Consider the following 15,174-nt stretch of genomic DNA (forward strand, 5'->3'; position numbering starts at 1 on the left):
AGTCAGAAGAATAGAAAGAAGACATATACAACGTTGTTAAATAATACAACGGAATACATACTGATCAGTTCAATTTCAATGTGTCCAGATACATAGTAACAGGTGTCCACTTTTGTATAAAAATGTCCAGTTTCATTTGGAGTTGGGCAGTCCATAAGTATTCCATTCCATAAGTAGATTCAAGTTTTTCTAACCACTGGGCCATTTTTGAGGGTGGTTTTTATTGCACTTAATCAGAGTATATGCAGTATATATCTCTGGATTTTACTACATAAATTCTGGGGTATCCCAAGAAAACCAGGGGAGTAAATTCAAATCTATATGCATAATTTTCATAAACTCATTCTCAATCTTTACCCCTTGCCAAAATGCAGTTATTTTCAGACATTCCCAAAATATACTGTATGTGTATTATCTCTTCTTTTGTTGTTTTTAAACCTAGATTTCCAAGCCAACTCAAGTGTGGAAATTGCATGGTATTAATCAAACATCAAGTGTATTTGGCAATCATCAAGTTTAAATGCAAGCAGGCAAAATATATGATTGCTGAATGTGAATAAGCCTGCATATTGTGTCAGAGAAATGGTATAAATCTAGTGTGGATTAGAGATTGAGAGCGCGATGGCGGAAAAGAATAGAGGGCTATAGCTGCCTCTCGTCTCTATCGTTCAGTACCTGTCAGCCTGCGTTAGCGGTCGGAGCCTTCCAAGAAGGGCTCGCGTGAAACTGTCAGTGCATCCTCTCCACCTCCGCGTTCTGTCTCTCCTCCTCCTTCTTCCTCCCCATCCGTCCCTCCCACCCTCATCTCTCTCTCTCTCTCTCTCTCTCTCTCTCTCTCTCTCTCTCTCTCTCAATCTCTGATGTGTTCTTACAGTGTAAGGCACAGCCAGTGAGTGAAAGCCCAAGCACCCTCCCCAACACACACACACACACCCACTGCTTGTGTGAACGTAAACACACATACACACACCACAGAAGCGTGTGGTTGACCGCACCGGGCTCTCGGTTATGTGTGAAGACTTGCGCGGCACGCCAAAGAAGCAGCACAACTGAATCTGACGCTTGCTTTGTAGCAGGACCGGCAACCAGATAGCATCGAAAACCATCCTACTTTCTCTCTCTCTTTTTCCTCTCCCTCTCTTTTCAGTTGTACTTGTGTGAACAGAGCTGGAGAAAAGGAAATACCCCCCACCCCATCATCATCTGTCTCTCTCTCTCTCTCTCTCTCTCTCTCTCTCTCTCTCTCTCTCTTTCTGTCTGTCCTGTGGTGGGATAAACAGTGAAAAGATGAGCCTCTGATACAGCACCAGACCTGAGTGACCTGACAGCTCAAACTGTGAGTACACGAGTCTCTTACTTTCACTTCCACACTTCCACACCGGCACACACTCAACGCCTACATGCAAACAGCTTACAAACTCTTTAATTGTTGTATTTGAATAAAGACAGGTGTATTGTTTTAACCTTTGCTAAAACTCTTTATTCTGTGCGCTTGGAATCAGATCAGGTTGTTTAGGTTCGCACTGAGTGATTGGTTTCATTTTGATTCAACTAATATCATCCGGCAATTGCGGCGCTTCGTGAATTTAAGTGGCACTTAACGCATCCAGAACTGCGTGTCATCCATATCTTCATTTTAATTCAGATGGACAGTGTGTATATGAAATGGTGCTGTTGTTTATTTTGAATACTTTAGATTCTTTTTTTTGTACTTTTAGGCGTTTTAAGGATTCTTTGTCACACATTTGTGTGGATTTAACAGTTAAATATAGAGATGAATTTAAAGTAATAATATATTGTGTTTTATTATATAATTCCTTTTGTGTAACTGTGCATTCTTTGTTGTATCATTTGGATGAGCAGTGACACGCATTAGAATTTTTTTTTTGTTGTTTTGTGTGTTGTTGAGTGCTGGACGAGAAGGAAGTGTGAGGTTTGCCTCCTCTTCGGATGACCGGCCAGAGAGTGAGAGAGAAAGAGATACAGACAGTGAGACAGAGAACAGCGTGTCACATTCGACTTGCTTGTGACGGTTTGCTCAAGCAGTGTAGCATAGCTGACAACTAAAGCGAGAACACAGTGTTACCCTTAGCCCGTGAACAGCCTGGAAACAAAATGAAGCCTTTAAAATGGATTTTAGGAGTTTTTTTTGTTGTTGTTATTGTTGGAGTACATATGAGCTTGATTGTATTTTTTGGAATTGGAAAAAAGTGGATGGTAGTCATATGCTAACCAATAGAGTGCATATATACTGTATATGTAAACATGTTAATTTATCTGCAGATGTTTTTAAAAATATATTTTTGAAATTATAAAATGGAATGTAGAACTATAAATTTATAGCTACTGTTCTGCAAATGACATCATAGGATAGACTGAAGAATATTTCTTATTGGCGGTTTACATACTGAGCTGTATTGGTAATAGCTAGTTACACTGCATTTCTCCACTACACACTTGAACTTTGAACTTGAATTTAGTTTAGCATATTGTATATTCATAGTCAATGATAAAGCCGTCTCTGTAATCCTGCAGATAATTTCATAGTCTACACACTGAGTTGTATACACAGACTTTAATATATATTATACGTATATATTTTTTAAAGGCACACGTTCTAATCTTATTTAGTGTTGATTGTCTGTTGTGTAGCATATTTATTCATTAAATTTCTATTTCATGCTGTTTTTGCACTGCCTGGATATTTGCTGTGATGTCTACTGTCTTACATATATGAGAGATCAAAGCCACCAAGAAATCCATTTCACATGTACATACAGAGGGCATTTGCTTTGCTATGCTTGCCAGTAGATTTTTTTACTTTCAACATTTCAATATATAGGGGAAAAAAAATACTTTATATGGATTATAACATTCTTCTAAAAAAAAAAAAAAAAAAAAAAAGTTAGTCTTTAGAAAAATTGGTTTGTAATTTGCAATAATTCAACATATTTCCCATATTTATTTGCAATATATAAGAAAAATATAGGTTTTATTGTGAATGTTCATTCCACAAGTAAAATAATAATAATAATTATATATATATATATATATATAGAGAGAGAGAGAGAGAGAGAGAGAGAGAGAATTGCAATAATAGCTGCAATAAACATATTTTAATCAGAATATTTTTATGATTTCCAAATAATATATTGCCATTTTATTTAATATTTTCATTATAAAAAAAAATAAATAAATATATATATATGTCTTAATAACTGTCTTAACTGTCCCGAAACTGTCTTGCCAGTGACCCAATTCTTGTTTTTATGTCCTGATATTGCAATAAAGTACTTTACTACTACTGCACAACTACTATGACAATCTAATAGAAACCAACATCTTCTGGCAGTTAATCGAGCTCTCCACCTTTTTTCCTCTCCTTTTCTCACTCTCCGGTGTGTATGCGCTTGTGTGATTTCACCATTAGGCTTGACTACTGTGCCGTTTCTTGATATGATGACAATTTCCTGCTGAGGTGCATGTCAAATGAAAAATGGTATGAGATGTGTGAACCACATGGTCAGAAAGGTTCACAGCTTGTGAATGCAGATTTCATTCATCCATATGTAAGCAAAGAGCGGAGCACTAACATGAAATGAGCTTTTTACCAAGCTTCTTGATTTCAACCTAAAATTAGCATGTTATTTAACTCCATCCCAGCGTGAGACTTTGGCTTCTTTGCTGAAGGATTTTGTGTTGAATGCTCCTGTTAGAATGAGCTACATAGAAGTTAGCATCTGTGTAATAAATGCTTGTGATGGCTTTCAGGTGAACTTTTCCTGAGCTCTATAAAAAGCCACTGTATAGCCGGAAAAACAATCATCATTGTCAAAGTTTATATTGCAAGTATGCGACTTCTTTGTCAATTCAAAGCCAATGCGTAAATGACATAAAGTAGGACTCTGTATCGCTTTTCAGGGACCTACTTAATGTATGTTCTTTACTTTTCAAATTGCTCTTACGGCCTTCAGTGAAAAGTGCATACGAAGTGCTTGACAGGTAAATAATTTATATGCAATCAATAGTGATATTATAGCAGTTGTGTATGACCATCTAAAAGAAATTATGATAGTTTTATGCTAACAAATAATGTCATAAATGGTGCCAAATTTTATTTCATTCCATTTTATCAAATTGGGGGACTGGGCTGGCAGTCTTTATACATTTGACAGTTAAGTTGTCAGAAGAGTGACTCATAGAAACTAAAACTAAATTAATTATATAAAGTGATATGTATATGGATGTTTTGTTATTATGTATACATAATCATATATATAAAATTGTGTGTGTGTGTGTGTGTGTGTGTGTATATATATATATATATATATATATATATATATATATATATATGACCATTTATTCTCTAGAATGGTGTTTGTCTGTCTGGGGTCCGCAAATAGGCATAGTCTCAGTGGGAAAAAAATCAGAATTGAACAGAATGCTCATTGAAAAATCATGGCAAGCAATATTTTTTTTTTTAACAGCTGCCTGGGTTCCAGAAGTATATTCATTTATTTTCTCCACAGGGATTTAAGCAATTCTTCAGTATGGAGTAATTCAGGAAAGAGTTTTAAACCTCGAAACCAAAACAACCTGCTCTAAATGAAACACAAAATTACATGATTTCATTCCAAAATAAAAGTTTTGGAAAATCAGACAAATACAAAGCTACAAGACGGCATCTTTTTTTATGAGGCACTAAGCTATATCTCATAAAGCATTGCAAATGATGTAATCAAATCAGCAATGATGTTACGATTTAAAACTATTGACGTAAACTTATAAGCACAAAAGTTCAATATATTAGAAGTTTGTTAAAAATATGGATGTGTACTTCTCCTGGAGTATTTACCACTGCTTAACATGTTATTGCAAAAAATCAACTTCCCTATAGAGAAAATTAATGAGATTTTTTTTTCAACCTGTTCAGCAAACACCCTCAATATGATATCAAAAGCAGCCTTTTTTTTTCTTTATGTGTGGGCACTTCCTGTGTGCTTTCTGTTTGCACTTTTTGTGTGCATATGACCAGGATTTAATCTGTCATATCCAATTTATTCAGTCTTTTCTATAACCTGTCTTCTGCTGTATGGTGATAAACAGGTCGTAAAAGGGACATAGTGTTCCCATGGGAATGTAGGTTTAAGTCCAGACTGTCATGTCTTGATTGCACACCCTCTTTCCCCCCCTTTATTTTCCCATCTGCCTTCACTACCATTCAGTATAGAAGGCACAAAAACATATATGTACATTCATGACTATATATATTATGGTATATAATATCAGCACTGTATCACCTTATATAAATGAAAATGCTGAAGGACAAACATAGCTCTTCCTTTTCGACATAATGCATAAATCACCCAAGTAGTGTGAAAATGCAGCTACAGATTATCTGTCATCATCAAATTCACACATTGACAAATTGGAGCCTTAGCCAGATTCGTTCATAATCTGAACCTAATGATGTGTTGGCTGACTGCAGTTGGGCGGCGTTAGTCCAGGGTTAAAGGAAACCACCCTGACCTCACCTTGGACCCCTCGCTGTCACAGTTGCCCGGCGAGTGACTGATGCAGGACTAAAGGACCTACTTGTTTATGTTCAATGGAGAGCTCTCTCTCCCGTCTCCCTGTTTATTTATGAGCCCCTCTCATCCAGCCTGAGCGAGAGGAGATAAATCTGTCACACTCAGATCTACTACCACTACAACCCACCCGTGCACACCAGCTTACTCTCACTCTCTCCTTTAGTTAGGTTAGAGTACATGAAGACAGCGTACCAACATTTGGTTGCCTTGTTTTTATAACAGGATTTTGAAATGGGGTGCAACTGGTCTAAAAACACCCCTAATGAATATGTTTTGCTAAATAAAAGTGCCAAAGTGTTCTGTGTTGTGTTATGTTAAAATGGTATAATATTTTTCAAATAAGTATTTATTTAATATTTTGTTTTCAATTTATAATAACAGACTGTGAGTTTTGCTTGGTAATCTTGTTAAAGGTTCCATGACACGTCCAATGGCTGTCTGCTTACAACAGACATTATGCTTACAGTCAGCTGAGCATGGCTTCATTTTATAATTTTTTTAATCCTAAAACATAGTTCAGATAGCATACAAGATTTATATGTTTGAAGTTCAGAGTGATCGGTGGGTCTGGAAACAGTGACTCATCTTCTTGTCATATTTTGACATGATGCTCATATTTTTGGATGGAGCTGCATTAACGGCCTTCTGTTTGATCATCTGTGTGTTTAGAAAGCCACCGGAAGTGCTGCCACTCACAGCATTCACACCACTGAGCACCTGTTACAAATCTTGTATTTTTTAGCTGCAATAATGATGCAGTTTAGCATTAGTTTAGATGCTTTAATTCTGCAAGGGTGCATGCACTGATCACATATGGCATTAAATATCTGCTGCTTTTTAAATGATTTATAAAAGCATCCTGAAACAAAAATGTCAAGGTTTCCATAAAAATAAAAATATTAAGCAGCAATATTTTTATTATTTTCAATATAATGAGAAATGTGTCTTGAGCACCAAATCAGCATATTAGAATGATTTCTTAAGGATCATGTGGAGGGCTTTGCTACCATATAAATAAATTGCAGTTTAAAGTATATTAAATTACAATAGAGTTATTTTATATTGTAACAATATTTTAGAATATTACAGATTTTTGACTAAATAAATGCAGCTTTGGTAAGCACATGAGTTCTTTTCAAATACATTTTCTCAAAGAACTAGACTAAACTAGACTAGCTTTAACAGACCAATCTGTGCTTCCCACATTTGTGTTTCAAATGTTCAACTGGCCAATCATGTCATCTACAAGATTATCAGCTATTGTTTTTCCATCAAATTGTCAAAGTTTAAAGGGAGCCAGGCTCAAAGAAAAGCTTTAAAAATGCATTTAACAGCTGCAACAACCTTTGGCGACGTGTGTTGATGACAGCTCTAGTGTAATCCCTCAGTATTCAGCTAGGCAACATTTCCATATGCGACTGCCAAGACCATAGCAGTCGAATCCATGCCCTCCAAGGAAAGGCTTTGATAGTCAGACTCACAGAGATTGTGTGGTCCTAGACTGAATAATGCTAATGCTATCTGTGAGACTCCCGACTGAAAAAAATAAATAAAAAAAACTTTACAATGCCGGTTATGAAGTGAGAAATGGGGCAAATACAGTATACAATATCATAAGGAAGGAAAACATCACAGCCACACTTGGTTAGGGGTCATAACTTTTCCACTGAATGCACAAACTGCGTTCTAAACGGTGTACCAGAGCTGCGAAATTAGGGACCAGTGTTTGGACTGTGCCTCTGAAACGCCTTGACAAAAGACAGCTTAGCCAACAATTTCCTCTCCTTCACAGAGAAAAAAAAAAAAAACAGCTAAAAAAGCAGACTGGCTGGGGGAAAGACTAGCTTTATCCAGTCTGTTTGATGTTGGATTTTGTGTGCGTGTGTATGTGTGTGTGCAGGGCTGCACCAGTCCTGCGAGAGCATTGGTTATCATTGTGTGTCAATTGAGGAATACGGTCGCCTCTGGCCCCTGGAGAGACACTCCTGCGTCGCCCGAATCCACCAAAACAGGCAGAAAAGCTAGTTAACACAGCAGCCGTCGCGGACACACAGACCCTGGCCATTAGCGAACGCTCGCTCTCTCCTTCTCTCTCTCTCTGTTCTAGGTCTGGTGGCAGTGATTAGAGCGCTGTGGAAGCCGCTGTAATAAGGACGGGGCTACGGCTTTTGCGCTGGCATGATCTGCTGTGCGGCCGTGGCGGGTATTTCAGAGGGCTGCGGTGGGAAGATAGGAAGATTGAATGGGGGTGGGGGGAACTGTCCTGAGGTGAGAGAGTGAATTGGTATTAGATGGTAAAAGAGCTGGCAAGGGCAGCAGGGAAAGGAAACATGAAAGACTGATGGGCCTACTGCACAATTATCCTTTAGATCTTTACACAATCTCACTCTTCTTCTCTCTACAAAATCCTGTGTTTTATCAATGGTATAATCATTGGGATTTACACTTTTATAAAGGTGTCAGACGAGCAAAGAATTTGAATGGGATCTAAATGAGAATTAAGTCAATACAACTCTGAATTCAGATGACACTTAGTGATTCTGGTAGCTTAACAACACTTCTTTTAGTATAGTTGCAGTTCTCTGTTCATCTTGATTGAAAGTAATGGTTTTGTGATTGGGTCAGATGTTACAAATCATTAAATTAGTTCAGACTAAGCTTTGTGAGACTAGGCTGTTTCTATTTTAATCTTATTATGCTTTTGGGAAACTCAGCCCAGATTGGTTCTTTAAAGTTGTTAGACAGGTTCAAAATGATAACGTATGAGTTTGAGACTGATTGGTGAGTCTTTTTGACAGTTTCATTACAAAGAACCAGCTCAGGGTAAATTTTTCCCCCTGAATTGGACTTAACCTGTATTTATATTTTTGTGCCCTCTACTTTTCAAGCTTTCATTACAGTATATCCTGCAGTTGACTACAGCAGGCACAACTAAAAAGTGCAACACTTGATATGGCAGCTTTCATTTAATAGAACCAGCCATGGACCACCCTAAAAAAAATGCAGTTTCCTAGAGTGATTTGAATTAAAACTGCAAACGTTTGTCATTATGTGGTGTCTAGTATTTTTGGATTGGTCTGATTTTAGATGTATATTATTAAAGTGCAATTTTAATCATTTTAAAGATTTGTATCACAAAATAAGATGTTTTGAAGAACATTGGTAACCAAACCATTTTGGTGATCAGTGACTTCCAATGTATGAAGAAAAAGGGTCACACTTTATTTTAAGGTCCATTTTTTACTATTAGCAAACCATTAAACATTAAACATTTATACGTACAAATAATCAACCAATATGTTAATAATAGACATGCTAATAAGAAACTAGTTAATAGTGAGAATTGGTCCCTATACTAAAGTGTTACTGAGAAAAAAAAAATAATTGGAGATATTACATTTTCTTTTGTTATACATATAAACAAATATTTTTATATTTTTAAAAGTTTTGAAACAACATCAGCAGGAATAAACGATGGCAATATAAATTTTTTGATGTGATATCCCTTTTGAAGGGACTTTGGACATAATCAGCCTTATCCTTTTTATCAATAGCGGTGTGTTCAATTTGTCCTGTCACACCTGTGAGATGTAAGTGTGGGTAACACAAGGGATGATTGGTGGTCAGGTTGTTAGTGAGCGCAGGGTTTGACCCGCCCCAGCATGAGAAGCAGTCGACTGACAGCGGCCAGTGCATCTGCAGGCTGATCCCATACTCCATTGGACCATCCCTTCCCCGCATGGCAGCCAGGTCTGGCCTTAAACACTCCAGAGACTTGCACTTACTGTTCAGAGCATTACACATCCATGAGAGGTGAAAAATGCCCAGTGTGTGTGTTCACTGAGAGAAAGAAACAAAGAATGGTGTCCTCAACAAAAATTTTCACTAACAGCCACATTGACTTAACACATACAGACATGCTGACTGAACAAACACTGAGCAAATGTACACTGTGTATGTGCAAAATGGGGGGTGGTGGTATTGATTTATTGTCTAAAAGCATTGCAACATAAACAAATCATAACATGCATCCTTTTGATTGCACTGAAATCGGGAGAATCAGGAAATCATTAAAACTTTCAACAGACAGACACCTTTAAAAGACAGATTTAAAGATTTAAACCCTGCAGTTTAAATCATAGCACAGCTTTTTGCTATAATTTTAAAGATCCAAATAAACATCTTTGTTTAGAAGCCCTTTTTAATAAGATACAAGGCACACAGTTAGTTTGACTAGATAAACTCGGAAGTTTACTAAGTAAGGTTTCCCCAATTAATATGCATGTATTAATATTCATATTAATTATATATTTTAATATTAATTGAAATAAAGCGGAATATGAAATATAAATATTAGATGAATATTTAAGCACTGAACTTAGTAACTGGAAGTAAATGAGAACTTAAACACACACAACTGAAATAAACATAAATTAAATATATATACACACATATATAAGCACACAAGAAATTGCTAAATATTGATCTAATAAAAATGATTTCAAAATGTCAATAAAACATATATAAACCAAAAATAACGCTGATTTGAATTTGCCTGATAATACTATATATATATATATATATAGAGAGAGAGAGAGAGAGAGAGAGAGAGAGATTGATTGATTGATTGATTGTGTCAATATTGAGTGTATGTGTGTCAAAAAATATATATAAAAAAATGCAATTGTTCATTTATTTAGACAAAATGCAAAGTATTAAATTTTTACATTATAAAATAACATTTTAATAGCCATTTAAGAGACATTTTCTAGTTTCTGGCCATAACATAAAAAATAAATTTGTTATTGGTATTACCCAATTTTAATGTTGGTGTATCCCTAGTCTTGATATTGTGTGCTTTCCTTGTTTCCTTTTTATTAATATTTTATATTTATATATACTTTTTTCATTTAAACAGACATGACGAAAGCCTCAGTGTATCTTGGAAATCAATTACAAGCAGGTCATTGTTTCTTCACAGACCTCCTGATATTTTCTCCTGGATATTTTTAGCTGTATCCTTTCCTATAGCTGTGGCAGGTAGCATTATTAGCAGTAGTTGCATCAGTGGCGGGAGCTTATAGTCAACTACCAGTCTTGAACAGTATTGTTGGTATAGTGATAGCACTAGTCACAATAGGGATGGTGATAGTTAGCCGAGGTTCTGCCGTGGCTGGCTAGAGGCTGTGTCGAGCAGCAAGGCCCTTGTGCCCGCTCTCCCCGTACAGTGTCTCTGCACGTGTGCTTTTATTTAGCAGGAGCTGTCATCTCCCATAAACCCTCAGTGCGCTTACATCCATTGCCTCTGCCAACTTCTCAGCGTCTGGCACACTTGTTAAAGGAGAGAGAGCTGACAGCTCCGGTCCAACCGGCCGCTCACTATCCCTGGAGAGAGAGAGAGACAGGGAGAGAAGGAGAGATATTTGGGAGAATGTATTAACCCTTAGGACAGAAATATACCTTACATAAGAACACAAATGCTGTACATGCTTAACGTACATTTTTGCATCGTTCTGGTGGTAACAAACCTGAGTACTCAAGGGGAGGATAGAGTTACAATCTAGTGTTTGTGCCACTAAACAGGATATGGCATCAGGTAGCAAGCTATAAACATGTTGATTCTAGCTAAATTGTTCAGCAAGATTATCTTTTAATATATTGTTGTACCATGACAGTAGTTGAACTTAAAGAGGAAATTACCAGAAGGCATGTTGTGTTACTATTGCATGTTAGGATTGTTACAGTACCGTTGGGTAGACTAATAATTGTAAAAAAAAATAAATGCAATATAATGCAAATATTCAATTAAATTCAGTTTAATATATATAGCGCTTTTCATGATGAAAATCGTTGCAAAGCAGCTTTACAGAAAATTGAAGTTTCTACAATATATTTAGTAATAGCTTATCAGTGGTGACTATCTCAAGTCAATGTCCATATGCCAGAAATGTACGGTAAAAATCAAGCAGTTAGTTAATGTCATGTAATCAAAAACTATTCAAACAGAATAAATATTCATAATAACAAAAAAAAAATTATTAATTAAAAAGTCATATTAAAATTTGTCTTGAATAAGTAATACATTTCAGTAATTTAAATAGCTGGGAAATATTTATATTTTCAGTTACAAATAGATTTGCTCTATAGTATCGATGTTCACGCTGTATAGGGTTGGAGGGATGCTGGAACTTTTCTATTCTATTCTATTCTATTCTATTCTATAAACCTCCTGTCTTATCTAGAGTCAAGGGATGGAGAAGAATATATTATATTATGCCTTTCTATTCTATTCTATAAGCATATTGTCTTATGTAGAGTTAAGGGATGCAGAAGAATATATTATATTATGCCATTCTATTCTATTCTATTCTCTAAACCTCTTGTCTTAGTCGAGGGATGCTGAAGAATATATTAATTCTATTCTATTCTATTTTATAAACCTATTGTCTTATGTAGAGTTAAGGGATGCAGAATAATATATTATATTATGCTTTTCTATTCTATTCTATTCTATTCTATTCTATAAACCTCTTGTCTTATGTAGAGTCAAGGGATGTAGAAGAACATATTATATTATATTATGCCATTTTATTCTATTCTATTCTCTAAACCTCTTGTCTTAGTTGAGGGATGCTGAAGAATATATTAATGTTATTCTATTCTATTCTATTCTTATCAATTACAAAAATCGATTTAAATAATATTAAAATATTCACTGAAGTATTATTATTGTTATTATGTAGGGCTGAGGGATACCGAAGATATATTATATTATTATTATTCATAATAACAAAAAAAAAATTATTAATTAAAAAGTCATATTAAAATTTGTCTTGAATAAGTAATACATTTCAGTAATTTAAATAGCTGGGAAATATTTATATTTTCAGTTACAAATAGATTTGCTCTATAGTATCGATGTTCACGCTGTATAGGGTTGGAGGGATGCTGGAACTTTTCTATTCTATTCTATTCTATTCTATTCTATAAACCTCCTGTCTTATCTAGAGTCAAGGGATGGAGAAGAATATATTATATTATGCCTTTCTATTCTATTCTATAAGCATATTGTCTTATGTAGAGTTAAGGGATGCAGAAGAATATATTATATTATGCCATTCTATTCTATTCTATTCTCTAAACCTCTTGTCTTAGTCGAGGGATGCTGAAGAATATATTAATTCTATTCTATTCTATTTTATAAACCTATTGTCTTATGTAGAGTTAAGGGATGCAGAATAATATATTATATTATGCTTTTCTATTCTATTCTATTCTATTCTATAAACCTCTTGTCTTATGTAGAGTCAAGGGATGTAGAAGAACATATTATATTATATTATGCCATTTTATTCTATTCTATTCTCTAAACCTCTTGTCTTAGTTGAGGGATGCTGAAGAATATATTAATGTTATTCTATTCTATTCTATTCTTATCAATTACAAAAATCGATTTAAATAATATTAAAATATTCACTGAAGTATTATTATTGTTATTATGTAGGGCTGAGGGATACCGAAGTATTATTATATATTATATTATATTATATTATATTATATTATATTATATTATATTATATTATATTATATTATATTATATTATATTATATTATATTATATTATATTATATTATTTAAAATATCAGTTTGGTCAATTTCTGTTCTATTCTATTCTATTTTATTATAAATTATATAGTAATATAATATGAGTATAATATAAAAGTGTTCATGATAAGGCGAGAATGAGAGCGAGTATTTCAGTCCAGGGTAATGTGTGCTGGTCAAATGGTGCCTGTGGATTGCTGTACAGATAGATGTGGTCAGATTGAATTCATCAGCATCTCATCTCGGCCACATGAAATAGTATCATTTTAGTGCACATGTAATCACGGCCACATTTATGCAGAGGTCACCGTATCTTTTTGCAGAGTGTAAAAAGTACAACTAGGGAAAACTTCTCATGTGTCTAAAACAGCTTCTCTCATTCCTTAGCAGCCATGTTTGCAGGAGCTAAATAAAGAAGGGATGTAGGAGTGAAGCTTTCAGGACTTTGGAAAGCTTTGGAGCGGCTCCCACCAGGGGCCAGCCACCTCCTCTGTGTCAGTTAGCCTGCTGGTTAATCATCAAACAAACTACACACAGACAGAAAGCAACAAAAACTTCTCTTCACATTTTGTCACGTTCCAGTCTCCTTAAGCCCTCGAATGGATAGAAGATGAAAACGCACGAGGCAAGGCGTGCTGACAACGCGAGGACATCCTTCACATTCGGTCCAGTGTTTCCATGAAGTTACAGCATGAGGTCTTCAGGTCTGAATACAAATCATCGTACGGTCTCTGTTGAGTCCTTCTCCGCAGGGGCTTTCCTTTCAAGTGTTCCTTCCAGTCCAGAGAAAACCAGAACACTATTTTTCTTTTTTGCTGAGATAACCTGCTTGCCATGCTCTTGGGTATGCAGAGAGAATTTCTGCTGCTTTAGTGTGCATGCTGTTTACTTTTAAGTAAAGAGTTTTAAGTATGCATTTGCAGACTCCGGTGACAATACATTATCAAGTAATTTTTGCTCTGTGCTCATGCTTGTTTGAGTGTGACATTTGCAAGCGTCAATATGGTTTGAATTCAAACTAAAACAATGTCCCTGCATGCAAAGTAAAGTGAATGAGGATGCTTTTTTTTCAGAGAAGCATGCTGACCACCTTTACAGGACTGAAGAATCAGGATAATACAATCCAGGGACAGATAATTACAGCGCAACCTTGAGTGCAATGCTAAACAGAAGACCTTTATTCACTGCGACTCCAAGCTGAATATCCATAAATCACAAACGCTGTCGCACGATCACTACACTCTATATCCGTTTTAAAATCCCTAGATTTGACATTACCATACTTGACTTGTCTTTATATGAACAAGATGGCAATATCATATACATCATCAGTATGCGACTTAAGAGTTTTTATATATTAATTTATTTGCATTTTTTTTTATTAAACTAAACATTTAAATAAATCAATAATTATTTAGTGGTTAGTACATTTTTGATAGGCACTTATGCTCGCCAAAGCTGTATTTATTTGATCAGAAATACTGTAAAATGTAATTTGTCAACTTTTCTTTCTTTAGAACATTTTGTTGTGGTATTTTTCTATAAAATTGGAAAAATTAGAAACAGATATAAATAACTCTAATTATGTTGCTTGTTATTATAATTGTGTAATATTCAAAAATTATTATAATAAAAAAAATACAATGACATATTAACATTAAAAAGCTTTCTATTTTAATATATTTTAACATACCATTTATTATTGTAATTGCAAAGCTACATTTTCAGCAGCCATTACTCCAGTCTTCAGTGTCACATGATCCTTCAGAAATCATTCTTTTATGGTTTTTCTTTTTTTCTATTTTCTTTTTTTTAGTTGTGCTGATGGATATTTATGTGGAAACCAAATACATTATTTTCAGGATCATTTGATGAATAGAAAGTTCAAAAGAACAGTAATTCTACTGTCACTTTTGATTAGTTTAATGCATCTTTGCTGAATAAAATGTACATTTATTGAAAACAAAAAATGTATGAAT

General features: G+C 34.9%; 1 protein-coding gene across 6 annotated transcripts in view; it reads left to right on the top strand.

The window, feature by feature from the left end:
• The first annotated feature begins 908 nt into the window (after positions 1-908).
• rbfox3a (RNA binding fox-1 homolog 3a) overlaps positions 909-15,174 on the top strand; it is a 425,092-nt gene continuing 410,826 nt past the window's right edge. For 2 of the 6 annotated variants that reach the window (XM_059532579.1, XM_059532580.1), the window contains exon 1: positions 912-1,336. The gene's annotated coding sequence lies outside the window, so the exon portion shown is untranslated. Of the gene's footprint in view, positions 1,337-15,174 lie in introns of all 6 variants that reach the window. The other 4 variants (XM_059532574.1, XM_059532575.1, XM_059532581.1 and 1 more) reach the window with 3 other exon arrangements.

The sequence above is a fragment of the Carassius carassius genome, chromosome 40 (assembly GCF_963082965.1).
Source record: "Carassius carassius chromosome 40, fCarCar2.1, whole genome shotgun sequence".
NCBI classification, from domain to species: Eukaryota; Metazoa; Chordata; class Actinopteri; order Cypriniformes; family Cyprinidae; genus Carassius; species Carassius carassius.